General features: G+C 44.5%; 1 long non-coding RNA gene and 1 pseudogene across 1 annotated transcript; one reads left to right on the plus strand and one right to left on the minus strand.

Moving 5' to 3' along the window:
• Positions 1 to 5,119: 5,119 nt before the first annotated feature.
• Positions 5,120 to 12,756, minus strand: LOC135275603 (uncharacterized). Its single transcript, XR_010343210.1, has 3 exons — positions 12,038 to 12,756; positions 5,723 to 5,880; positions 5,120 to 5,540 (listed from the first exon to the last, which is right to left on the minus strand). It is a non-coding gene; the product is annotated as an uncharacterized LOC135275603 (long non-coding RNA).
• On the plus strand, positions 6,539 to 6,657 carry LOC135275639 (5S ribosomal RNA; annotated as a pseudogene).
• Positions 12,757 to 26,567: the final 13,811 nt, after the last annotated feature.

Raw genomic sequence — 26,567 nt, forward strand, 5'->3', positions numbered from 1 at the left:
TGGTACCAGGGAAACTGCTTATGAGTGGAGTTTAGAAAAACCTTCCCTAGTGGTGGGGGAAAATGCATAGTGCAAAGGGCCTTATTTGGGTGGGGAATTGGGGGAGTCAATTTATTAACCTTAGATTTTAGGAGTTATGCTTCTTTCAGGAATGTGACCACTCAGACCATAAGAGCTGCATGTGACTGTGGTTTCATTTCTCTGGAAACAATCTGCTAGAACAGGAACTGAGAATTCTTTCCCTGTGACCTCTGGGTGAATTTGTGTTCCATGAGAACATTGGGCTTTGCATTTCTCATTACACTGCTCTCATAGCTCTTGGGTTTGGAAGAGGTCACTGTCATTCAACAACTTTTTTATGACTTTTGCCCCCAGAGAACCAAGGATAAAGGTGAATAAAGAAGGTAACCAAGGTAAAAAGCTCCAACACCCTCGAGATGTTTACTTTCCATAAAACCTGGAGTCTCATGCCAGAGGCATTACATAAAAATAAAGCCAGGGTAGCCAAGTGCAAGCTGTAGCCTTATCAACAATGCTGTGAGATGAAGTCTTTTCAAGATCCTTTAATTACCAGATGCAAAAGACAGTCAAATGGATTCTTTTCTTCTTGAAACTTTGCCAGCCTTGCGGCTATTGCCCACTACAGCTCCATTAAAGGCTCTAGGCATCTCTGCCAGGATGTGATGGCCAAGAACCAGCGATGATTTCAGGGGTCCTTTCTCAACCTGCCAGCCCTGCCATCTGGGCCTAGGCCCACAGGCCACTGCCTGACCCAGTCTGATTTATAGCTCTCATGGGATTATTGTCAAAAAAGGATCCCATGGGATCCTTCCATAGAGGCTAATACTCACAGGAACGCTTTTAGAAAACAAGCTTAAAATTTAATGTTGAGGGATGTTATGGGCCTAAGGGTGGACCTAGAGAGACCTTTTCTGAAATTCTCTGCTAAGATGCAGTGTGTCTCAGCCACAGTGTTGTGGAAAGAGCACAGGACTGAGAAATAAGAAGTTAGAGATCAGTTTTTTTTCCAGCTTTGTTTCAGTATAACTGGCAAATAAAAACTGTATATATTTAAGGTGTACAACTTAATTTTTTGGGGGGGCGGATTGTTTGTTTTTTTAGAGACAAGGTCTTGCTCTGCTGCCCAGGCTGAGTGCAGTGGCACAATCTCAGCTCACTGCAAACTCCACATCCCAGGCTAAAGTGATCCTCCTGCCTCAGCCTCCCGAGTAGTTAGCGCTACAGGTGCGTGCTCCACACCTGGCTAATTTTTTATTTTTGTAAGGATGACATCTCACTATGTTGCCCAGGCTGGTCTCAAGCTCCTAGGCTTAAGCGATCCTCCCACCTCAGTCTCCTAAAGTGCTGACATTACAGGCATGAGCCACCATGCCAGTCCAACTTAATGTTTTGATATAGGTATACATTGTGAAACAATCACCACATTGAAGACCATTAACATATTCATCACCTCATATAGTTACCTTTTATTATTATTATTATTATTATTTTGAGACTGAGTCTGGCTCTGTTACCCAGGCTGGAGTGCCGTGGCTCCATCATGGCTCACTTCAGCCTCCGCCCCCAGGTTAGAGCAACTCTCATGCCTCAGCCTCCTCAGTAGCTGGGATTACAGGCATGTGCCATCATGCCCAGCTAATTTTTGTACTTTTAGTAGACACTATGTTGGCCAGGCTGGTCTTGAACTCCTGGCCTCAAGTGATCTGTACGCCTCAGCCTCTCAAAGTGCTGGGACTACAGGGATAAACCACAGCACCCAGCCTATTATTATTATTATTTTCTTTTAAAAAAAATTTTCGTTGGCCGGGCACAGTGGCTCACACCTGTAATCCCAGCACTTTGGGAAGCTGAGGCTGGTGGATCACCTGAATTCAGGAGTTCAAGACCAGCCTATCCAACATGGAGAAACCCCATCTCTACTAAAAACACAAAATTAGCTGGTGTGGTGGCACGCACCTGTAATCGCAGCTACTCGGGAGGCTGAAGCAGGAGAATCGCTTAAACCCGGGAGACGGAGGTTGTGGTGAGCCGATATCGTGCCACTGCACTCCAGCCTGGGCAACAAGAGTGAAACTCTGTCTCAAAAAAAAAAAAAAAATTTTTTTTTTTTTTGTTTTTGAGAGATGGAGTCTCGCTCTGTCACCCAGGCTGGAGTAGCGTGGTGCGATCTCTGCTCACTGCAACCTCTGCCTTCTGAGTTCAAGTGATTCTCCACTCCCAGTTTCCCAAGTACCTGGGACTGCAGGTGTGTGTTACCACATCCAGCTAATTTTTGTAGTTTATAGAAGAGATAAACTATATGTTGGCCAGGCTGGTCTTAAACTCCTGACTTCAGGTGATCTGCCTGCCTTGGCCTCCTAAAGTGCTGGGATTACAAGCATGAGCCTCCGTGCCTGGCCTACTACTATTTTTTTAAAGGAAGTCTGAGGTTTACTCATGGATTCACCTCTGTGCTGGATATCCTATTGCCGACTCCACCCAGGAGCCACTCCCCACTCTGTTCAGTGCCCAGGAGGCTGACCTCTGTAGAAACCTCAATAGGCTCCCTTCTCCCCTGGGTTCCAATAAGGCCAAGGAGGGTCTCCTTTAGGGGATTGGAGGGAGGGAGGACAGAGGGGTTGAGTGTTAATTACCCTGAGTTCTTAGACCTAGGAGGTCTCTGACTGCAGGCCTCTCCAGTTCTGGTGACCTGGCCCTCCTTCCTCCCTCTGTGGCAGGCCTACGTAGCTCCCCACAATAACACACCGTCCCTGTGGCTTCCCTGCACCCTGCCTCTACTTTTGTAAAGAGTCCTTTTATTAGATTCTGCTGAAATTACCCAACTGGAGTGTGCCCTCTGTTTCTTGCCAGGATCCTGACTGACGCAGCCACCAATGAGTCCAGTGACCTTGGTCACACCACTTAGGCCCCATGGCTTTGGTTTCTTCATCTTTTCCCTCCTTCCTTCCTTCTCCTCTCTCTCTTTCTTTCTTTCTGCTTGTTTTTGTTTTTTGAGACGGAGTCTCACTCTGTCGCCCAGGCTGGAGTGCAGTGGCGCGACCTCCACTCACTGCAACCTCCACCTCCTGGGTTCAAACGATTCTTCTGTCTCAGCCTCCCGAGTAGCTGGGACTACAGGCACCCACCACCATGCCTGGCTAATTTTTGTATTTTTACAGGGTTTCACCTTGTAGGCCAGGCTGCTCTCGAACTCCTGACCTCCAGTGATCTGCCCACCTTGGCCTCCCAATGTGCTGGGATTACAGGCATAAGCCACCATGCCTGGCTAGATTTCTTCATCTTTAAAATGCCAGTTCTTACACACTTGCTTGATGGGGCTTTCATAAGGATTATAATGATATAAAGCACTAAACAAACATCATGTTCTTTTTTTTTTTTTTTTAAAAAAAGGTAATGTGCTTTCTAAGTTTCACAATTCCAGAATGCCTAAAAATAACAAGTTGTCTTTTATATCAAGATGCTGCTGCCAATATGCAATTGCTCAAATATGAACTTGGAGCAGTTTTTCTAAAATTCACAAAGATTTTTATTGAGTACCCAAAAGGCTAAACTGGATTTCACTCTGATAAACATAATCATATTACGTGACCCAATAGTATTAAATCCTAAAATCTATCCCAAACTCAGGCAGATAAGACAGTTAAGATAAAAACATTTTTAATATTTGTACCCAGCAGGGTAGTAATGATTTGTATTTTATTAGAGAAACTCTAACTAAAGACATTAGCATATTTTTCATTTTAGAAAAATAAAAACCGTTTTGTTATCACCATTGGCTACCAAGATATGGTGTTGGAAAACAGATATTGCTAGATTTAAAAGACAGGTCCTCACTTTAAGTGCAAGTTTTGACACATTCTGTGCGACCTAAAGCAAAGCATATTAATCCCTCTAATGTTTTTTATCAAGTCTGTATTTGGGTGAGAGTCTCTCACTTAAATATTAGAGCAAAGTGAAAGTCCTTTGTAACATAAATTGGGCTCTTTGTAATTGTTCTCCCAAGGCTTCTTTAAATACTGTCATCTCTGATTATTCTTATCTGATTAAGATATGGAGAGGAGGCCCTGAGGGCTGCCCTGATTTGAGATTCACAGGGGAACGGCCCTAAGTCTTTGAGGAAGACAGTGAGGGGACCAGGCAGAAGGAGGGCCAGAAGTCCCAACTGACCTAGCAATTTTTTTTTTGAGATGGAGTCTCACTCTGTTGCCCAGACTGGAGTGCAGGTGTCGCGATCTCCACTCACTGCAACCTCCACCTCCCAGGTTAAAGCGATTCTCCTGCCTCAGCCTCCTGAGTAGCTGGGACTATAGGTGGGTACCACCACATTGGCTAATTTTTGTATTTTTAGTAGAGATGAGGTTTTACCCTGTTGGCCAGGCTGGTCTCAAACTCCTGACCTCAGGTGATCCACCTGCCTCGACCTCCCAAAGTGCTGGGATTACAGGCATGAGCCACCATGCCCAGCCTGACCTAGCATTTAAGAGATTTTTGCCATGCTATGTTGGCTACGGTCCAGACACAGAAGTGAGCTCAGGGGTGAGTAAGACAAAGTCCTTGCCTTCAAGGACTTTACTCTTTAGCTAGGAAGCTCGGTGTAACATGAGGAAAATTAGTGCAGTTCACACAAAGAGCTTTTCAGGCTGCAAGGAGGATCCTGGGTCTGAGATGGGACATGGTACCTGTGCAGGGAAGTGGCTGGCTGTGGGGAAGGGCAAATGACTCTAGGAAGGTAGGATTGGGTTGGGTTGCCCAGGTCTTCAAAGTCGAGCTTGATAAAGTTTCCATCCAATGCATTAAGAAATAGAAGACTACCGTGCATTTTTAGCAAAACAATCCCAAGGTGAGGCACAGCGCAATGGTTCACGCCTGTAATCCCAGCACCTTGGGGAAGCCAAGGTGGTGGATTCTCTGAGGTCAGGAGTTCGAGACCAGCCTGGCCAACGTGATGAAACCCCGTCTCCACTAAAAATACAAAAATTAGCCAGGAGTGATGGTGCACGCCTGTAGTCCCAGCTACTTGGGAGGCTGAGGCAGGAGAATCGCTCGAACCTGGGAGGCGGAGGTTGCAGTGGCCCAGGATTGTGCCACTGTACTCCAGCCTGGGTGACAGAGCCAGACTCCAATCCCCACCCACAAGAAAAATAGGTTTTGCAGAGATAGGCAGGATGAAGTGGTAAGAATGCAGGAAAAAAAAATAATTAAAACACCAAGCAGACTTTTTTCACTCCTTTAAAGATAACTAGACACTTGCAGAGTAACCTGTGAATTAGGATGGGTGGTTTTACTCCTCTCACAGAAAAGTCCTTCCCAGAATATTTGTTCTCCCTTTATCATATTTTTTAAACAAAGGTGTAAAATCAAGCAATGCTCTCCCTTTAAACAAAGTTTACCCTTCAGAACAAGAAGCTTGTGTGATTGTGAGATGACTGTCATGGCACTACAGGTTCCAAATCAGATGGGGACTCTGCTCACCACCCTGTGAATTCACAACCACATATTCCCCGCTCCTCACACTGCAGCTACAAAAAAAAAAAAAAAAAAAAAAAAAAAATGTATAGACATATATATGTGTGTATATGCATTTTCTAAAAAAAAATCCTGCTTATGTAATATTAACCCATTGGTATTTCAGAGATGGTGACAGAGGTCTGATCTGGCACCGTTAGTTTCTTTAGGAATTAGTGTTCCTTTATCAACTCACCCTGCAGACTTGGTTTAGCAGCAGGAGCCTATCTGGCTGTCCATGGCACAGGCTTTGTTCCTTCCCGCACAGCCTCGAAAGCACCCGGATCCTCTCCACCGGCAGCCAACGACCTTTTGTCTCAGATCCAAGTTGTTTGTTTACATTTCCTGGGCTATCTGAGTCATTAAGAGACATGTATTAGTTTGCTTTTTCAAATTCTCTATTCTCTAGTATTTAGCTTCTTTATTTTACACAGGACAGGATAAAGGAGTTATAGTGGATATTTTGTAGCAGATTGGGATCAGGGGAGCCAGAAGGAGGTCCTAATCTGAAATAATAGAAAAAGACAGAATGATTCTTGTATTAATGTTTGTTTTTCATTTATTTATTTTTCCTGCATGATCATGTTCACCATCATGTCCTGAAAGGCAACACTTACGGGCAAAGAAGATGCGGAAGGGCCTGCTCCACCTGATCGCCATCATCCCTGCCCTCTGGGGGTTTGCAATCCAGTTGGGCAGCTGTACAGAAAGACCTGTATTTTCTGAGCCAGGACAGAAATCTAGAGGAAGGGGAGAGGCTCAAAGGCCAAGGCAGTCAGAGAAGGTTTAGGTGAGATGTGGCCCTGAAGGGTGGATGGGACCTGGAAAAAGCAAAGTGGTGGGTTCTGGGCAGGGAGAAGCCCAAAGTGAAGCTATGGCTGGGCACGGTGGCTCACACCTGTAATCCCAGCACTTTGGGAGGCTGAGGTGGGCCAATAACCTGAGGTCAGAAGTTTGAGACCAGCCTGGCCAACATGAAGAACCCTTGTCTTTACTAAAAATACAAAAATTAGACTACAGCCATGCCACCCTGAACGCACCCAATCTTGTCTGATCTCAGAAGCCAAGCAGGGTTGGGCCTGGTTAGTACTTGGTTGGGAGACCGCCTGGGAATACTGGGTGCTGTAGGCTTTTAAAAATAAATAAATAAACAAATAATAAATAAAAATAAATACAAAAATTAGCAGGGCATGGTGACACACACCTGTAATCCCAGCTACTCAGAAGGCTGAGACAGAAGAATCTCTTCAACCTGGGAGGCAGAGGTTACAGTGAGCCAAGATCATGTGGCTGCACTCCAGCCTGGGCAACAGAGAGAGAGACACCGTCTAAAAAAAAAAAAAAAAAAAATACAAGAAACAAAAAGAAAGTAAAGCTGCAGAGGCCAAGACAGGCGGGATATGTCTAAAGAACGTGGTGTGTTGGGGGGCTGAGGGTGCAGAAAGTGGGTGATAACCTGGAAGGCAGAGCCTTGTCACAGAGCAAGTACTTGGAACCCAGGGTCTTTGGCCAGTTTCAGGGTTCCTGAGCCCTGAAACTGAAACTGTGCTTTAAATGGGGTGTGTTTGTGCAGACTTCTGCAGAGATGGCCATAGGAGTCAAAGGAGTTTGGGGAGAGATTTATGTGCCTTGACTAAAGGTTCTCAATTTTACTCTATGGAAGCCAATGAGTTTGGGAGTGGAGAAGAAGCAAGGTATAATGGGAAAAACAGTTTTTGGATGTGGGTTTTTGTTGTTGTTATTGTTTTAGTTTTTATTTTTATTTTTCCAAGATGGAGTCTTGCTCTGTTGTCCAAGCTGGAGCGTAGTGGCTCAATCTCAGCTCACTGCAACCTCCGCTCCCAGGGTTTTTAATCGATTCTCCTGCCTCAGCCTCTGGAGTAGCTGGAATAACAGGCACGCGCAACCACACACGGCTAATTTTTGTATTTTTAGTAGAGATGGGGTTTCGCCATGTTGGCCAGGCTGGTCTTGAACTCCTGGCCTCAGGTGATTCACCCACCTCAGACTCCCAAAGTACTGGGATTACAGACATGAGCCACCTCACTCAGCCTAGTTTTTATTTTTTAAAGATTAATCCAGGAGTGGTGAGTTAGAATGGGGAGGAACTCAGACAGAGAAACCTTAAGTTTCAGCCCCTTGTGGTATAGGAATGACGTGAAAAAGGCCCCAAAACAATGAAGGAATGGGCAGGAGAAACATCAGAAAAGATGAATTGGCAAGATTTATGACTGCATATGACAGGAGAAAAAGAATCTGCTAGTGGCCCAAAGGTGACTAAGATTTCAGCCTAGGCAAGGTGTAACTAGGTTTCTGCATAATACTGGCTTATTTCTATAAGTTACTGTTTTTTGGGGTTTTTTGTTTGTTTGTTTTTAAGACAGAATCTTGCTCTGTCACCCAGGCTGGAGTACGGTGGCGTGATCTCGGCCCACTGCAACCTCCCTGTCCCGGGTTCAAGCAGTTCTTGTGCCTTAGCCTCCTGAGTAGCTGGAATTACAGACATGCGCCAACACCCTCGACTAATTTTTGTATTAGTAGAGATGGGGTTTTGTCATGTTGCCAGGCTGGTCTTGAAATCTTGGCCTCAAGTGATCCATCCACTTTGGCCTCCCAAAGTACTGGGATTACAGGCATGAACCATCACATTTGGCCTAACTTACTGATTTTAACAAGAGGGTTCACTTACAAATTGTCCCAATTACAATTTCTGGAGGATCATTTTCTTGAATGATAGTGTGCCTTCTCAAAAGGATATATGAGTGGCCAATAAACTTTGAGCTCCTTTCTGGACAGAAAAGTTCACCAGGACACCCTATCGAGCTGACTGAAAAAGTAGGTCCGTTTCCAGGAGAAAGTTACAACAGGCTGTAGGGATTCATTCATTGGTTGTCACTATTATATCCTTCTTTTAAATTATTATTATAAAGACAATGTAAGACCATTGCACAGAGTAGAAAAAAACAGAAGAAAGGATTTCTACTTTTGTCTTCAGCAAATAGATCCCTGAACAATCCTACTGACTGAAGTAACAAAATGCTCAAGAAAGTTTAGTATTTATTGAAAGCCTACTACAATCAAGGCAATTTCGAATTTTAAAACAATGACTTTTTTTTTTTTTGAAACAGAGTGTAGCTCTGTCTCCCAGCCTGGAGTGCAGTGACACAATCTTGGCTCAGTGCAACCTCCACTTCCCAGGTTCCAGCAATTTTCCCTCCTCAGCCTCCCAAGTGGCTGGGATTACAGGCAAGAGCCACCAAGCCCAGCTAAACAATGATTTTTTTAAAAAAAAAATCGAGATAGGGCTGGGCACAGTGGCTCACGCCTGTAATTCCACTTTGAAGGCTGAGGTGAGCAGATTACCTGAGGTTAGGAATTCAAGACCAGCCTGCCCAACATGGTGGAACCCCATCTCTCCTAAAAATACAAATATTAGCCAGGCATGATGGAGGCACCTGTAATTCCAGCTACTCAGGAGGCTGAGGCAGGAGAATCGCTTGAACCTGGGAGGTGGAGGTTGCAGTGAGCTGAGGTAGTGCCATTGCACTCCAGCCTGGGTGACAAGAGGGAAACTATCTTAAAAAACAAAAAACAAACAAACAAAAAATTGAGATGGGGGTCTCACTATGTTGTCCAGACCAGTCTCAAGATCCTGGGTCCAAGTGGTCCTCCCACCTCAGCCTTCCAAAGTGCCGAGATTACAGGCATGAGCCACTGTGCCCAGCCAAAACAATGATTTTTTTTTTTTTAAGATGGGGTTTCACCATGATGGCCAGGTTGGTCTTGAACTCCTGACCTCAGGTGATCCACCCACCTTGGCCTCCCAAAGTGCTGGGATTACAGGTATGAGCCACCGTGCCCCGCACCGTCCTAAAACAATGATTTTTAAAGGCAAGCTATAATAAGGAAATTAATTTTTTAAAATTCTACTTTCACTTGGTTAAGGAAATATTAAAACTTTTATTAGCTTGAAAAGAAAATAAGTGGATTAGTCAAAAACACTGCTTGTCTCCAGATACCTGTTTGGTTTTCACTGGGATTTTTGGCGTTAGGTCAACCGAGTTTGCTCGTCTGTATGGCTCTGAGTGAGTGGTACCTGTGAGATGGAGAGAATACCGCAGAGGAGACCTCCTGAGTCACCTAGGCCAAGTTGTCACCTTTTGCTCCCAGAAGTGGGGCCACTGTGGTATGAGCTGACAGGCTTCTCCCTGGCCCTGCCTCAAAGCCCCTTTCCAACAGGTCTGATAGACCCCAAAGATGAATGCAGCAGGGCCTGAGGCTTGAGACTACATGGGAAGATGGAGAACTCCTCCGGAAAATCAATCAAACAGCATAAAGATAAGCTGACAAGATACAAACCTTAGGACAAACAAATATCCCCAGAGAAACTCTTGACCATGGACCCCAGTAGTCATACACAAAAATGTTTGTAGCAGCCCTTGCCAGTAATAGCAAAAATTGCAAGGCCAGGTATGGTGGCTCACGGCTGTAATCTCAGCACTTCGGGAGGCCAAAGTAGATCACTTGAGTCCAGGAGTTTGAGACTAGCCTGGGCAACATGGTGAAACCCTATGTCTAGAAAAAAAAAGATCAGCCAGGCATAGTGGCACACGCCTATGGTCCCAGCTACTTGGGGGGCTGAGGTGGGAGGATCGCTTGAGCCTGGGAGGCAGAGGTTGCAATGAGTTATGATCCCGCCACCGAACTCCAGCCTGAATGACAGAGCAAGACCCTGTCTCTCAAATGTCCATTGATAGGAGAATAGAGAAGAAAACAGCAGAATAGTCACACAGTAGAATATTAAGCAGCTACAGCTGCAGCAAGGAGATGTCATATACATCATGTGGAGAGGTGAGACAAGCAAACTGAAGAATATAGCAGCATGATTTATTTTATATAATGTTCAAGAGCATGCAAAACCAGCATATTGTTTACAGATGCATATTTTGGAGGTAAAAATTATGAAGAGAAGCAAGATAATTAACAAAATTTAGGAGGGGCTGGAATGAGGAAGGGGACGCAAAAGGGCTTTAATGGTGTTGGTTGCAATCTGTGTCTTAAACTGGGTGTGGGTAGTTGGGTGTCCATTTTTTATACTCTACTTGTGATCTATTCTTTTGTAAGTATGTAATATTTAATTAAATTTTGAAAAACTAGATGTGGCAGAGATCTCCTGCAAAAGATATAACTACAAAACATTATCATCCTTAATCCCAGAACTCAAAACTCATCAACTCTCTGTTTAACAGTCAGACAAACAAAACAAAATGACCAAGTTTACATATAGAGCAAATATAGATAGAGAAAAATGACCCAAGTGCCTGAGTTTCTCTGTCTTCTGGATCACATTTATCTTTTAGCAATTTTTTTTTTTTTTTGAGATGGAGTCTCACTCTGTTGCCCAGGCTGGAGTGCAGTGGCGCGATCTTGGCCCACTGCAACCTCCACCTCCCAGGTTCAAGTGATTCTCCTGTCTCAGCCTCCTGAGTAGCTCGGACTACAGGCACGCACCACTGTGCCCAGCTAATTTTTGTATTTTTAGAGACGGGGTTTCACCATGTTGGCCAGGCTGGTCTCAAACTCCTGACCTCATGATCCGCCCGCCTCGGTCTTCCAAAGTGCTGGGATTACAGGTGTGAGCCACAGTGCCTGGCCTCACAATTTTTAAAAATGTTTCATTTAGGTCGGGCACGGTGGCTCACGCCTGTAATCCCAGCACTTTGGGAGGCTGAGGTGGGTGGATTGCCTGAGGACAGGAGTTTGAGACCAGCCTGGCCAACATGGTGAAACCCTGACTCTATTAAAAATGCAAAAAGTAGCTGAGTGCAGTGGTGTGCACCTGTAATCCTAGCTACTCAGGAGGCTGAGGCAAAATAATTGCTTGAACCCAGGAGACGGAGGTTGCAGTCAGCCGAGATCATGCCACTGGCACTCCAGTCTGGGCAACAGAGCAAGACTCTGTCTCAAAAAAAAAAAAATTTGTTTATTATTGTAGTCACAAATACTTCTTCGGCATCTCATAAATGAGGCACAGTTTGGGTTGTGAGGGTTGGACAGTGGAGGGCCACCTAGGAGGCAGATAATTAAGCAATAAACAAGGACAGATGCTGCACAGCAAAAGCACCGGAGGCTGGGGGAGCACAGGGCAGCCACAGGCAACCAGGCCTTGGGAAATGTACTTCATTTATTTATTTTATTTTTTTGTACAGATGGGGTCTTGCTGTATTGCCCAGGCTGGTCTCCGACTCCTGGACTCAAGCAATCACACGTCGACCCCCCAAAGTGCTCGGATTACAGGTGTGAGCCACTACTCCCACCGGTATCCATACTTTAGAGCAGTGGTCCCTAAACTTTTTGGCACCAGGGTCCGGTTTTGTGGAAGACAATCTTTCCCTAGATGGGTTGGTGAGGGGGATGGTTTCGGGATGATTCAAGCACTTTACACTTATTGTGCAACTCTATTTCTCTCATTATTACATTGTAATATATAACGAAATAATACACAACTCACCATAATGTAGAATCAGTGGGACCCCTGAGCTTATTTTCTTGCATCTGGATGGTCCCATCTGGGGGTGATAGGAAACAGTGACAGATCATCAGGCATTAGATTCTCATAAGGAGCACACAACCTGGATCCCTCACATGCTCAGTTCACAATAGTGTTCGAGCTCCTATGAGAATCCAGTGCTGCTGCTGAGCTGACAGAAAGCAGAATTCAGGTGGCAATGCAAGGCATGGGGAGCAGCTGTAAATACAGATGAAGCTTCCCTCACTGGCCCATGCTCACCTCCTGCTGTGCAGCCTAGTTCCTAATAGGCCACAGACTGGTACTGGAGTGGGGGATTGGGAATCCCCTGCTTTAGAGAGTAGAAAAAGCAGGTGTTTGTTGCATGGCAGGTCACGTTCTAAGCATTTTACATATTCCATACAACACGTAGGAATTCACTGGATCCTCACCTTGCAACAACCCTAATGAGGTAGGTGCTATCATGATCCCCATTTCACAGAAGAGGAAATTGACAGGCACAGAGGGGGTTGAGTGACCATCCATAAGATCATACAGCTTGTAAGTGCTGAGCCAGGATTCAAAGCCTGGCACACTGGTGTTCCTGACCACCACACTCTGCTGCGCCTCATGCTTCCCTGAGAAGGTGACACTCTGACTGAGACCTAAGCTACAAACAGCAGTCAGACAGGAATAGAGGAGGGGGATGGATGAAAGGTCAGGCAGAGGACCTGTCACCTGAAGGTCATACAAAGAGCTAAAATAAATATCATTTAGCCACACAGATTGTGAAAGATCCAGCCAGCTGAGAACAGTCCTCTCCTTCGTTTCTTTTCTTTTGGACCTTGGCTGAGAAGGGCAATGCAGGGATGAGGCAAGGTCTGGGGAAGGTGGTTTGAGCTCCGTGGTCATTTTCTCTGGGTGAGATGCAGACCTTGGTGCCAGCAATCTGAAGGCTTCTAAAGGCCCTGGCAACAGCTGCCAGGGCTCCTGGGAAAGTCCCCAGGCATTCAGGATCCTGCAGCCTTGGCAGCCCCCCAGTCCCCTCTTGGCCTTGTTTCCCAAAAGGACTCAACATCAATCAGGCGCAGGAACCTAAAGCACAACCTAGCAAACAGCTGGCAAACTATTTTTAAAATCCAATTTAAAGTTGTATATGTATAAGCCCAAGTGGATTTCTCTGGGGAATTCTATCTTACAAGTGGAAAATTTTTTTAAGTCAAATAAGGTAATCTCTATTTTGATTCCCATCAAACCCCAGTGCGGGGCCCTGCAGCCAATGGTAAGTGCTAATCCACTTTAAGCACAAGCAAGTCAGAGCTTGGGAGTCAGCGAGCCTCCAGGACCCAGAGAGAAAGGTCAGGACTGGTGATATTTATCGTGTTAACACTGTTAGCATGTGTTTGGCTCTGTCCAGCACAGGAAAAGAAATAAAAGACCTGAATTTTGGCTGCTGGAGTGGAGGAGAGCCAGGCTTCCGGGATCTGCCCATAAGTTGTGCAGCTCCCTAACCCTTAGATTCCCTCTAGCCCTCTTCCAAAAAAATAAATATATAAATAGAGGAACCAAAGAGACAAGAGGAGAGAGAAGGGTTCTGAGGCAGGAAATGGAGCAAAGAGAGCAGGGCAGGCAGAGAGGTGGGGAGGCAGCAGGCCCAGCACTCCACAGCCTGCTAGGTTAGCTCAGCCATGGCCTTTTTTGTGATTTTGCAGCCACCAAGCTTAGGCCTCAGGCACCAATGGAGAGATAAAGCATCTTGTGCCAGGACCAGCAGCACAGTGTACCCTGCAAGGTTGGCAGCTCTTTGCTTCTCCCAACAAACACCTTTCTTTTGCATTCAGCAACCCAGATTTATTTGTCTGGGCTTTTCATCTTTCTGAGATCTAAAGTTACAAATTGGACAGACAGAGCTAGAGAAGGATTTCTCCTACATTTCCTCCCCTACAGGGCACTCTGCAAATGTCATTGCTCCAGCCTCACAGTTTTTGTCTAAACACAAACAAAACACAAACTTTAGGATAATCCAAAAGGACCCTTGGCTACCTGAAGTGGGGCAGATCTGCTGTGGCTACCCTTCCCCCGATCCCACCCCCACCAGTCATTTTCCAAGGAGGCCAAGGTGTTGAGACATTGGAAGGAGAGAGCAATGCTGGACAGACATCCTGGGGTGGAGAGGAGAGGGTCCCAGAGTGAGGGAAGGGAACTAGAAGGAAGCTCCTGACAGAAATGCTTTGTAATTTGCCTGCTGTGAAGGGGCCCACAGAGGTTACAGGAGGCTGCTTTCAGGAAAGAAGGCAGTTTGAATGGGAGGGGGGTAGGGTAGGCAGCCCTACCTGCCCCTTCTGTCTGCAGTCATGAGGTATGTATTCATAGTTTCACCAGGAAGTTCATGTTAAAAAGTCATGCTTGGCTGGGCATGGTGGCTAACCCTTTGGAAGGCTGAGGCTGGCAGATCGCTTGAACCCAGGAGTTCAAGACTAGCCTGGGCAACATGGCAAGATCCCATCTCTACAGAAAAATACAAAAATCAGCCGGGCATGGGGGCACACACATATAGTCTGTTATTTGGAAGACTGAGGTGGGAGGATCGCTTGAGCCTGGGAGATCAAGGCTGTGATTACACCATTGCACTCCAGCCCGAGTGACAGAATGAAACTCTGTCTCTAAATAAATAAATAAATATATGGCAGTGGTGATGAACTGTCTATAACTGCATTCAACAATATGAATCAATCTAGCAGATATGATGTTGATAAAAAAAAAAGCCAGACACACACAAAAAATACTATTTTTGGTCCATTTTTAAAAATTATAAAAACGGCAAAAACCAATCTATTAATTAGATTAGTTTAATCCGATCTTCTTGGGGAGGGAGATAAAAAGTGTAGGCTGGGCACACTGGCTCACACCTGTAATCCCAGCACTTTGGGAGGCTGAGGCGGGTGGATCACCTGAGGTCAAGAGTTCAAGACCAGCCTGGCCAACATGGTGAAACCTCGTCTCTACTAAAAATTAAAAAATTAGCCGGGCGTGGTGGCAGCCACCTGTAATCCCAGCTACTCAGGAAGCTGAGGCTGGAGAATTGCTTGAACTCAGGAGGCAGAGGTTGCAGTGAGCCAAGATTACGCCACTGCACTCTAGCCTGGGCAACAGAGTGAGACTCCATCTCAAAAATAAAAAAAAAAAAGAGCTCTGAGGTGCCACCATGCTTGGTCTGGATGCTGGTTGTATGAGGTGCGCTAGTTTGTGAAAATTCTGTGATCTATACACTCTCAATATGTACATTTTCCTGCATGGATATGCTATATATCAATAAGAAAAAATTAAGGATGAAAAAGCCATCATGCATGGTATCAAGCTTATTGGAGGAGACAGTGAGATAATTTTAGTTCAGCACGGCAAATGCTGTAATACGGAAATACACGATGTGTGCTATTAGCAATACAGAAAAGAAGGAACAAGTATCTCAGGCTCAGGGATGAGACAGGGTCATGGGGGCCTCCTGAAGGGACACTAGAGCCAAACAGGAGCTGAACCTCATCCTCAGAGGCTGAATAGACTGCTTGAAAAAGATGAGTGTGGCTTCAGGTTCATTGATAGAGGGATGAGATGTTAGAGGCACTCACCCCTGAGGGCCTTGTTTGGTCCTTGAAATAGGAAGAGGAGATTGGCCACGAAGATGAGAGTGGAAGTGAGACAGGAGAAGTGAAGCATCTAAATGATATTCTAATCATTTAGAATAACTGGGGAATGAGAGCCAGAGCCCACCAAGGAGAAGTTTAAGGAAAAAAATTTGACAGTTGGCATGGAGGAGTAAATCATGAATTTGGAGTGGAATCATTCTTACTGGCTGAGTGGCCTTTTTCAGGAACATAAACAGAAAATCCAGAGATGGGGTTTTAGTGGGCAGATGTGGCAAGAGCAGGAGAATTGGCACTGGAGAGGAGTGGCCTAAAAAACCCAGCCACGGTGTCCAGCCAGGAGCAGAGAACAGTCATCTGTGACCCCACTCCCTCCTGGTTTTCCTCTACCCAGTATGATCACTCCTCAACCTTACTGCCGAGTTCCTCTTGTTCCACCCAACCCTTAAGGGTAGGTGATCTCTAGAGTCCCACTAATTTGGTCTACACAATTTCCTTATATTGACAACTGCCACTTTCTCTGATATTGCTGTCTTGAAAAGCAAACTGCTCCACGCCTGATCTACCTCGTCCATCTTCAACCCAGAATTCTTGGAGCACTAGATCCTTAGATCTACTCAATGTGTTTACATGCAACATGTTCCTCAACTCATTTCTTTTTTTTCTTTCTTCTTTTTTTGAGACAGAGTTTTGCTCTTGTTGCCCAGGCTGGAGTACAATGGTGCTATCTCAGCTCACTGCAACCTCCACCTCCCGGGTTCAAGTGATTCTCCTGCCTCAGCCTCCCGAGCAACTGGGATTAAAGGCCTGCGCCATCACACCCATCTAATTTTTTTTTTTTTTGAGATGGAGTTTCGCTCGTTACCCAGGCTGGACTACAATGGCGCGATCTCGGCTCACCGCAACCTCCGCCTCCTGGGTTCAGGCAATTCTCCTGCCTCAGCCTCCTGAGTAGCTGGGATTACAGTCACGCGCCACCATGCCCGGCTAATTTTTTGTATTTTTAGTAGAGACGGGGTTTCACCATGTTGACCAGGATGGTCTCAATCTCTTGACCTCGTGATCCACCCACCTCGGCCTCCCAAAGTGCTGGGATTACAGGCATGAGCCACCACGCCCGACCTAATTTCATACTTTTAGTAGAGACGGGATTTCTCCATGTTGGTCAGGCTGGTCTCAAACTCCCGACCTCAGGTGATCTGCCGACCTCAGGTGATCTGTCCACCTTGGCCTCCCAGAGTGCTGGGATTACAGGCATGAGCCACTGCATCCGGCCTCAACTCATCATTCTCAAAGCTGAACTCATCATTGTCTTCCCCATCCTTTTCTGGTCTGAAACCCTTTCCCTCCTTCTGAGTGTTCCTTTGGGCAGAATCGCCATCCACTCAGCCACCCAAGGCAAATGCCTGAGCTGCCTCATTCTTTCTCACTCTTGTCATCCAATCAGGCACCATGGCTGTCAATTTGTCTTTTCAATAATTTTCCTCTCTGGAGCTGCCCCTCCACCCCCACCATCGCCTCCTAAATTTGTGCCCTGCTCTGTTGCAAAAATCTTCTTACTGGTCCCCTTGACTTTGGTCTCTTATCTCTTCTCCATCTTCCAGGCTGCTTCCTGGTGGTCTTCAGAAAACCAAATGATTTAGTCACAATGCTTATATTAATGCAGCTAAAAAACAAGGTTGTCCTATGTCAGGACAAACCATAATCTCCCATCTAAGGGATTCCTCTTCTCCCTCTTCTTTGTCTCTCCATGTTCCTTATCTGCTTTCAAAATATTTATTTTCAAAATACATTTTTTAAAATTAGACTTACATTCAGCTGGTACAGAAAATTCAAATAATATAGAAAAGTGTCGAACAAAAAGCAAAATGTACCTTCTCCCTCCAGTCCCCAGCACCACTCTCCAAATGCTACCACCACTTGTTTTGAATCCTTCCTGAAAAGTCTGAATATACTTGTATATCTCTCTTTTAATCTAACAAAAATGAGATCATATGACCTTGCATACTGGTTTTTTCTGGCCTAACATATTTAGAAGAACTTTCCTTATCAGCATATATACTCCTACCTCATATTTCAGTGATTGCATACTTTTCCACTACATGGATGTATTTATCCAGTCTCTTGCTGATGGATGTTTAAGTGCTTTCCAGTTTTTTGTTATTACAAGGTTGCAGTGAACATCCTTGCACATGATTTTGGCATAATTTTTCCAGCACAACCCTAGGGCAAATTCCTAGTGGTAGAATTGCTGAATCAATGAGTACCTGCACTCAAAATGTTGACAGACATTGCTAAATTGCTCTCTGGAAGATCTGAATCTGTTTACATTCCCAGCAACAAGGTATGAAGGTCTCTATTTCTCAATAATCTGGTAAATACTGGGCATTACAACTTTTATTTGTTTTCCATATGATGATAAATGGCAACTCATTCTGCTTTACATTTCTTTGACTATGAGTGAGGTCGAATATCTTTTTACATACTTATTGGCTATTTGTATTTTTTGTAATCTGTTCACATCCTCTGCCTGTATGGTGGTTACTTTATAAGTCCAGGTGTCTGAACCATTGTCTTTTCTAATTTTTCTTTTTTTTGAGATGGAGTCTCGCTCTGTAGCCCAGGCTGGAGTGCAGTGGTGCAATCTCGGCTCACTGCAACCTCTGCCTCCTGGGTTCGAGTGATTCTCCTGCCTCAGCCTCCCGAGTAGATGGGATTACAGGCCTGAACCATTGTCTATTGGCCCAGCAAAGTTAACAGGTGTCACAATCATGTTGCTTTAAAAAAAAAAAAAGAAAGAAAAGAAATAAAAAGAAAAGTTAATAGGTGATAGAACCCCATGAATTTCACCTTTTCCCAAGTAGGAGCCTCAATCAATCAAAGAGGATTGAACGGCCCTAAAATGTTCAAGTAAGGGATTGCTCCTGGTGCTTTCTGTCCATTGGTGCTTGGCTGACTACCTGACTGCTCAAAACTATTGATTATCGAGAGCTTTCAAGTCGAAGTAGTCACTATCGTCTCGCTTCTCCCATTTGGTGCATAACATCAGGAACAGGTGGCAAGGGAACTGGCCAGACCCAAAGCCACTTGTCACTTTGGGAAACAACTACAGCAGCACAAATCGATAAGCTTTGACCCGGTACTTCTACTCTGACCTATTATTCCACTTTGGGGAATCTTTCCTTAAGAAAGCATTCCAAATATAAAAAAAAAGACTTATATGCACAAGAAGTTCATTTACAGTGTTAAGTAACGGAAAACTGCACACAGGCTGTATGTCTAACACTCAGGAATTGCTCAGAAAATCCTTTGAATTTGTTATCATGGAGTGCTTTATGATTATGAATATAAAGACAGGGTGATGACAGAAAAATTCTAATAAAGCAATGACAACATTTGATGAAACTAATACATTTACACTATTTGTATATACATATATTTAAATTATACTTTTAAAAAACCCAAAAGGGATGTTAACAATAGTTTTGCTAAAGAGCTGGCAGTATAGATCTTTTTCTCTTATTTTTCCAAACATAAAAAGACAATTTTTAGGCCAGGCGCGGTGGCTCACGCTTGTAATCCCAGCACTTTGGGAGGCTGAGGTGGGTGGATCAAGAGGTCAAGAGATCAAGACCATCCTGGTCAACATGGTGAAACCCCGTCCCGAGAGGGATCCAAGATGGCTGATGATTAGCAGCTCGGGCACATACCTCCCAGTGAAAGCGCAAAGAACGAGAGGACGCCACACTTTCAGACGAATATTGGTTGCTCGCGGACCAGGAGATTCCCAGTGGAGGAGCTCCACGGGTCGCCAGGGCGACTCTTGTGGCCGGCGTGGCGGTTTTGCTGGTGCCTTAGCACGCCAGTTCTTGGTGCAGAGTCCGGAGATTCCTGGGCAGAAAAGCACCATCAATCTTAACACCGCTGTTTTGGCCGGCTCAGTGGATTGCTCAGATTTCAGCACAGGGAATCAACAAGTTGGACGTCAGAGACCCAGTTAGAAAGTCGGTAATCATAAAGACGACAGACGGACAAATATATAATGAAGGGAAGAAACCAGCGTAAAAAGGTAGAGAACACTCAAAATCAGAATGCCTCTCCCTCTACAGGGGATAGCAATTCCTCATCAGTAACGGAACAAGGCTTAATAGATTACACGTGTGTTCCAATAACAGAAGCAGGTTTCAAAACGTGGGTGATAAGAAACTTCTGTGAATTAAAAGAACTTGTTCTAACCCAGTGCAAAGAAACTAAGAACCTTGAAAAAAGGTTTGACGAAATGTTAACGAGAATGGACAATTTAGAGAAGAATATAAGTGAATTGATGGAGCTGAAAAACACAACACGAGAACTTCGCGAAGCATGCACAAGTTTAAACAGTCGAATTGATCAAGCGGAAGGAAGGATATCAGAAGTCGAGGACCAGCTCAGTGAAATGAAACGAGAAGACAAGAATGCAGAAAAAAGGATGAAAAGGAATGAGCAAAGTCTCCAGGAAATATGGGACTATGTGAAAAGACCTAATTTACGTTTGATAGGTGTACCTGAATGTGATGAAGAGAATGAATCCAAGTTGGAAAATACTCTTCAGGATATCATTCAGGAAAATTTTCCCAACCTGGCAAGGCAGGGTAATATTCAACTCCAGGTAATACAGAGAACACCACAAAGATATTCTTCAAGAAGACCAACTCCAAGGCACATAATCGCCAGATTTATTAGGGTTGAAATGAAGGAGAAAATACTAAGGGCAGCCAGAGAGAAAGGTCAGGTTACCCATAAAGGGAAACCTATCAGACTTACAGCAGATCTCTCAGCAGAAACCCTACAAGCCAGAAAAGAGTGGGGACCAATATTTAACATCCTTAAAGAAAAGAACTTTCAACCCAGAATTTCCTATTCAGCCAAACTAAGCATTATAATCGAAGGAAAAATTAAATCCTTTGCGAACAAACAAGTACTTAGAGAGTTCACCACCACCAGGCCTGCTTTACAAGAGCTTCTGAAAGAAGCACTATACATATAAAGGAACAACCAATATCAGCCTTTCCAAAAATATATCAAAAAGCAAAGAACTTTAACACAATAAAAAATTTACATCAACTAATGGGCAAAACAGCCAGCTAGCATCAAACGCCGGTATTAAACTTATATATATTTTAATTGCATAAAAAGCCAAAACCCATCGGTATGCTGCATCCGGGCCCATCTTACATGCAACAATACACAAAGACACAGAGAGAAGGAGGAAGATTTACCAATCAAACAGAGAGTAAAAATAAACTAATAAACAAAAAGCAGGAGATACAATTCTCGCCTCTGATAAAGTAGACTTTAAAGCAACAAAGATCAAAAGAGGCAAAGAAGGACATTACATAATGGCAAAAGGATCAATGCAACAAGAAGAGCTAACGATTCTATAGATCAACGAGATAGAAAATTAACAAGGATATTCAGAACTTGAACTCAGACCCGGAACAAGTAAACTTAATAAACATTTATAGAACTCTCCACTTCAAATACACAAAACATACATTACCACCTCACACCTATTCCAAAGGTGACTATATAATTGGAAGTAAATCACTCCTCAGTAATCGCATAGCATTTCATAGGTTTAAATTAAATACTGGTTGGCTGTTTGTTTGTTATCTTCTTCCCTTATTCCTTCCTGATTACATCATTAAGTATAATTATCAGTATAAAAGAGGTTTTCAATACCCATTACTAAATTGCATTCTAGCCTGGGCAAGAAAGCAATACTTCCATTCTCTCTCCCTCTTTCTTTTCCTTCTCCCTCCTCCCCATTCTCTCTCTCTCTTTCTCTTCCTTTTTCCTCCTTCCTATTCTCTCTCTCTCTTTCTCTTAAAAAAAAAAAAAAAAAAAAAGAAAGAAAAAAGAAACCCCGTCCCTACTAAAAATACAAAAAATTAGCTGGGAATAGTGGCGCGTGCCTGTAATCCCAGCTACTCAGGAGGCTGAGGCAGGAGAATTGCCTGAACCCAGGAGGCGGAGGTTGCGGTGAGCCGAGATCGCGCCATTGCACTCCAGCCTGGGTAACAAGAGCGAAACTCCATCTCAAAAAAAAAAAAGACAATTTTTGTAATTGAGATAATTCTCACACCATAAAACTCACCCTTTTGATGTGTATCAGTGATTTGTAGCATATTCATAGAGTTTTGTGACCATTACCACTATCTAATTCCAAAACATTTTTATCTCCCCAAAAAGAAACTCCATACCCATTAGCAGTTACTCTCCAGTCCCTTCTTCCACCCACCCTGGGCACCACAAATCTACTTTTTGATTCTATGGATTTGATTTTCCTATTCTGGACTTTTTTTTTTTTTTTTTTTGAGACAGGGTCTCACTCTGTCACTCAGGCTGGAGTGCTGTGGCACAATCACAGCTCACTGCAGCCTCAACCTCCCAGGCTCAGGTGACCCTCCCACCTCAGCCTCCCAAGTAGCGGGGACTACAGGTACATTCCACCACGTCTGGCTAATTTTTGTATTTTTTGTAGAGATAGGGTTTCACCATGTTTCCCAAGCTGGTCTCAAACTCCTGGGCTCAAGTGATCCTTCCATCTTGGCCTCCCAAATTTCTGGGATGACAAGATAAGCTACTGCACCCAGCCTGGACATTTCATATAAATTGAACTATACAGTGTATTTTTTTTTTTTTTACAGTGTATGTTTTTTGTCACTGATTTCTTTCACTTAGCATAATGCTTTCAAGATTCATCTATGTATTTTCTCAAGACACAAAAAAGAAAAGGAAAAAAAAAGATTCATCTATGTTGGCCGGGCACGGTGGCTCATACCTGTAATCCCAGCACTTTGGGAGGCCAAGGTGGGTGGATCACTGGAGGTCAGGAGTTCAAGACCAGCCTGGCCTACATGGTGAAACCCCGTCTCTATTAAAAATACAAAAAATCAGCCAGGTGTGGTGGCAGGCACTGTAATCCCAGCTACTTGGGAGGCTGAGGAAAAAGAATTGCTTGAACCTAGGAGGCAGAGTTTTGCAGTGAGCCAAGATCATGTCACTGCATTCCAGCCTGGGCAAGAGAGCAAGACTCTGCCTCAAAAACAAACAAACAAAAAAAGATTCATCCATGTTTTGGCAAGTATCAGTACTTTATTCCTTTTTATGGCCAAATAATATTCCATTGTATGGAAATACCACATTAGGTGTGGTGGCTCACACCTGTAATTCAAGCACTTTGAAGGCCAAGGCGGGCGGATCACCTGAGGTCGGGAGTTCAAGACCAGCCTGACCAACATGGTGAAACCCCGTCTTAAAAAAATAATAATAAAAAGAAAAACAATTTGGCCAGGCATAGTGGCTCACGCCTGTAATCCAAGCACTTTGGAGGCCAAGGCGGGCGGATCACCTGAGGTCGGGAGTTCAAGACCAGCCTGACCAACATGGTGAAACTCCATCTTTATAAAAAAAAAAAGGAAATACCATATTATATTTATCCACTTATCAGTTGATAGACATTTGGTTGCTTCCACTTTTGACTACTATGAAAAAAGTTGTAGGCCGGGCGCGGTGGCTCAAGCCTGTAATCCCAGCACTTTGGGAGGCCGAGGCGGGTGGATCACGAGGTCAAGAGATCGAGACCATCCTGGTCGACATGGTGAAACCCCGTCTCTACTAATACAAAAAATTAGCTGGGCATGGTGGCGTGTGTCTGTAATCCCAGCTACTCAGGAGGCTGAGGCAGGAGAATTGCCTGAACCCAGGAGGCGGAAGTTGCGGTGAGCCGAGATCGCGCCATTGCACTCCAGCCTGGGTATCAAGAGCGAAACTCCGTCTCAAAAAAAAAAAAAAAGAAAAAAGAAAAAAGTTGCTATCAGCATTTATGTACAAGTTTTTGTGTAAACATGTGTTGCAGCTCTCTTGGGTATATACCTAGGAGTGGGCGTGTTGGGTCATATAGTAACCATGTTTAACTTTTTGAGAAACTACAGAACTGTTTTCCAAAGTGGCTGCACCAGTTTATGTCCCCACCAGCAGGGCACATGTGTTCCAGTTCTCCACATCCTTGTTAGCACTTGTTAGATTCAGAATTTGTCAACATTTTCTCTCATTGTGTGGGTTGTCTTTTTGATTTCTTGATAGTGTCCTTTAACACAAAAAAAGTTTTTGATTTTGATGAGGTCCAATTTGTCTAATCTTTCTTTGGTTGCTTGTGTTTTTGGTGTCATTTCTTTATTATTATTATTATTTATTATTATTATTATTTTTGGATATGGATATTTTTTATTTTGAGACAGAGTCTCATTCTGTCACTCAGACTGGAGTACAGTGGTGCAATCTCAACTCACTGCAACCTCTGTCTCCTGGGTTCAAGTGACTCTCCAGCCTCAGCCTCCCAAGTAGCTGAGATTACAGGCACACACCACCACGTCCAGCTAATTTTGTAATTTTAGTAGAGACAGAGTTTCTCCATGTTGGTCAGGCTGGTCTCGAACTCCTGACTCAGGTGATCCACCTGCCTCGGCCTCCCAACGTGCTGGGATTACAGGCATGAGCCACCGCTCCCAGCCATTTTTGGTGTCAAACTAAGATCATGGGCTGGGTGCAGTGGTTCACACTTGTATTTCTAGCACTTTGGGAGGCCAAGGCAGCCCAATCACCTGAGGTCAGGAGTTCAAGACCAGTCTGGCCAACATGGCAAAATTCTATCTCTACTAAAAATAATACAAAAATTAGCCTGGCGTGGTGGCAGGTGTCTGTAATCCTAGTTACTCAGGAGGCTGAGGCAAGATAATTGCTTGAGAAGCCGGGAGACAGAGGTTGCAGTGAGCTGAGATTGCACCACTGCACTCCAGCCTGGGTGACAGAGTGAGACTCGGTCTGGGGAAAAAAAAATCATGGCAGGAGGCCAACGGGAGAGGGTCAGAGCCTGGCAGTGCCAGTGTTGGTGGCAGCATTAGGCCTGGCATGGGCAGGATTCCAGGGAGAGCACAGAGTCTGTAAGCACAGGCCATGCTCCAAGGGCTACCCATCAGGTAACTTATAACAGGTAGTTCTCAAGGCCCAGCCAGACTGCAGACACCATGAGTGTAGTCCAGTCTCCAAGTAAGATTGTCAAACTAAAGCAATGCCTAGGGAGGTACTGTCCCTGGATATAGAGTATCTCAAGACACTGAAGCTTAGGCTGAGACTGTGGCAGTATCCACAATGTATGTGTGTGGGGGTGTCTATTGTGTATATTTTACCTTTTTTTTTTTTTTGAGAGGGAATCTCACTCTGTCGCCCAGGCTGGAATGCAGTGGCATAATCTTGTCTCACTGCAACCTCTGCCAGGTTCAAGCAATTCTCCCGCTTCAGCCTCCAGAGTAGCTGGGATTACAGGTGCCCCCATCATGCCCAGCTAATTTTTGTATTTTTAGTAGAGACGAGTTTTCGCCATGTTGGTCAGGCTGGTCCCGAACTCCTGACTTCAGGTGATTTGCTTGCCTTGGCCACCCAAAGTGCTGGGATTACAGCCATGAGCCACTGTGCCTAGCCCTAGCAAGGATTCCTAACTTGCAATATATGATTGAGTTTCAGAAATTATACATAAAATGTTTGTGCATGTGCATGTGTGTGATTTTTAGGGAGAGCCATAACTTTTGTCAGATATGTAAAAAGTTATGAGTCACTGGGGTACAGGGAGCTGGCACTTCACTATAGCAGTGGACCATGTGTAGTATATTTGCAGGTTTTGAGCAATTTTATCAACCAGATACTTGTCCAACAAGGGTCATTTTCTGTCCAGGTACAGGACTACCTGTAAGGGGAGCAGATGATAGCATTCTCAAGTATGTCCTGCCCCTAGAGTAAAGATGAAGGTCCATACAGACACACAGTCATGGCCACACACATGCTTCCCATGCTCCTGGATGGTGCTTGGGCTCAACTCCATCAGACATGTGTGACATAATAGTTAGCTGGTGTTCCCAGTTTTCAGGTGGGGAGGCTATCTCCACACTGCCAACAGCTTTGCCTCCCAGGCAATGGGAGTGATGCAGGCTCAAACCTGCTTCACCAATCCCTCCTTGCCTACATCATTCCTGCATCCAGTGTCCAAAAGTCAAGCCAAGTGTAGATTACTTGCTGCCAGAGCCAGAGACTCAAGTCCGTAGTAGACCACAGACAGGGGCCTTACACTCTGTCTACAGGGCTGCAGGCTTCATCATGTAAGACTTTTAGGGGACTACAACTTCATTCCAATTCTCAAAGGGAATGAAAAGAAGGCTGCCTTCCAGACAGGGTACAGGCAATTTGGACTGTGCATTATGAACTCCAGCATTAGCAAAAACCTATATCTTGCTGGTTCTCAATCAGGAGCACTTTCAGTTGTCACAAGTTGGAGAGGTGGGTGTGGGGTGGTACTAGTATCTAATGGAGAAAGGCCAGGGATACTGCTACACATCCTATAACACACAGAATAGCCTCCCACAACAATTATCCAGCATAAAATGTCAAAAGTGCCAAGGCTGGAGAAACCCTGCAAAATATCTGATTAATAGCATCTACATGTTGTTTAAGACCAGAGAGTGATTACACTTTTGATAGTATTTCCACATGCTACCTGGACCTGGCCTCATATGAAGTTCCTGACTGGGCTACACTGAGTTGTCTCTTTTATAATCATTTTACACAAATCCAGACAAATCAGTTTCTAAACAATTTGAGGTTGAATTCTTGAAGCACTCTCTTCTCTCAATGGGTCTAAAAAGATAGATGTGCTTAAAATTTTTAGGGTTTTTTTTTTTTTTTTTGGAGACAGAGTCTTGCTCTGCACCCAGGTTGGAGTGCAGTGGCACAATCTTGGCTCACTGCAACCTCCACCTCCTGGTTTCAAGCAATTTTTGTGCCTCAACCTCCTGAGTAGC

The sequence above is a fragment of the Aotus nancymaae genome, unplaced genomic scaffold (assembly GCF_030222135.1).
Source record: "Aotus nancymaae isolate 86718 unplaced genomic scaffold, 86718_ANA_hifiasm-v0.15.2.pri h1tg000017l, whole genome shotgun sequence".
In the NCBI taxonomy this organism is placed as follows: Eukaryota; Metazoa; Chordata; class Mammalia; order Primates; family Aotidae; genus Aotus; species Aotus nancymaae.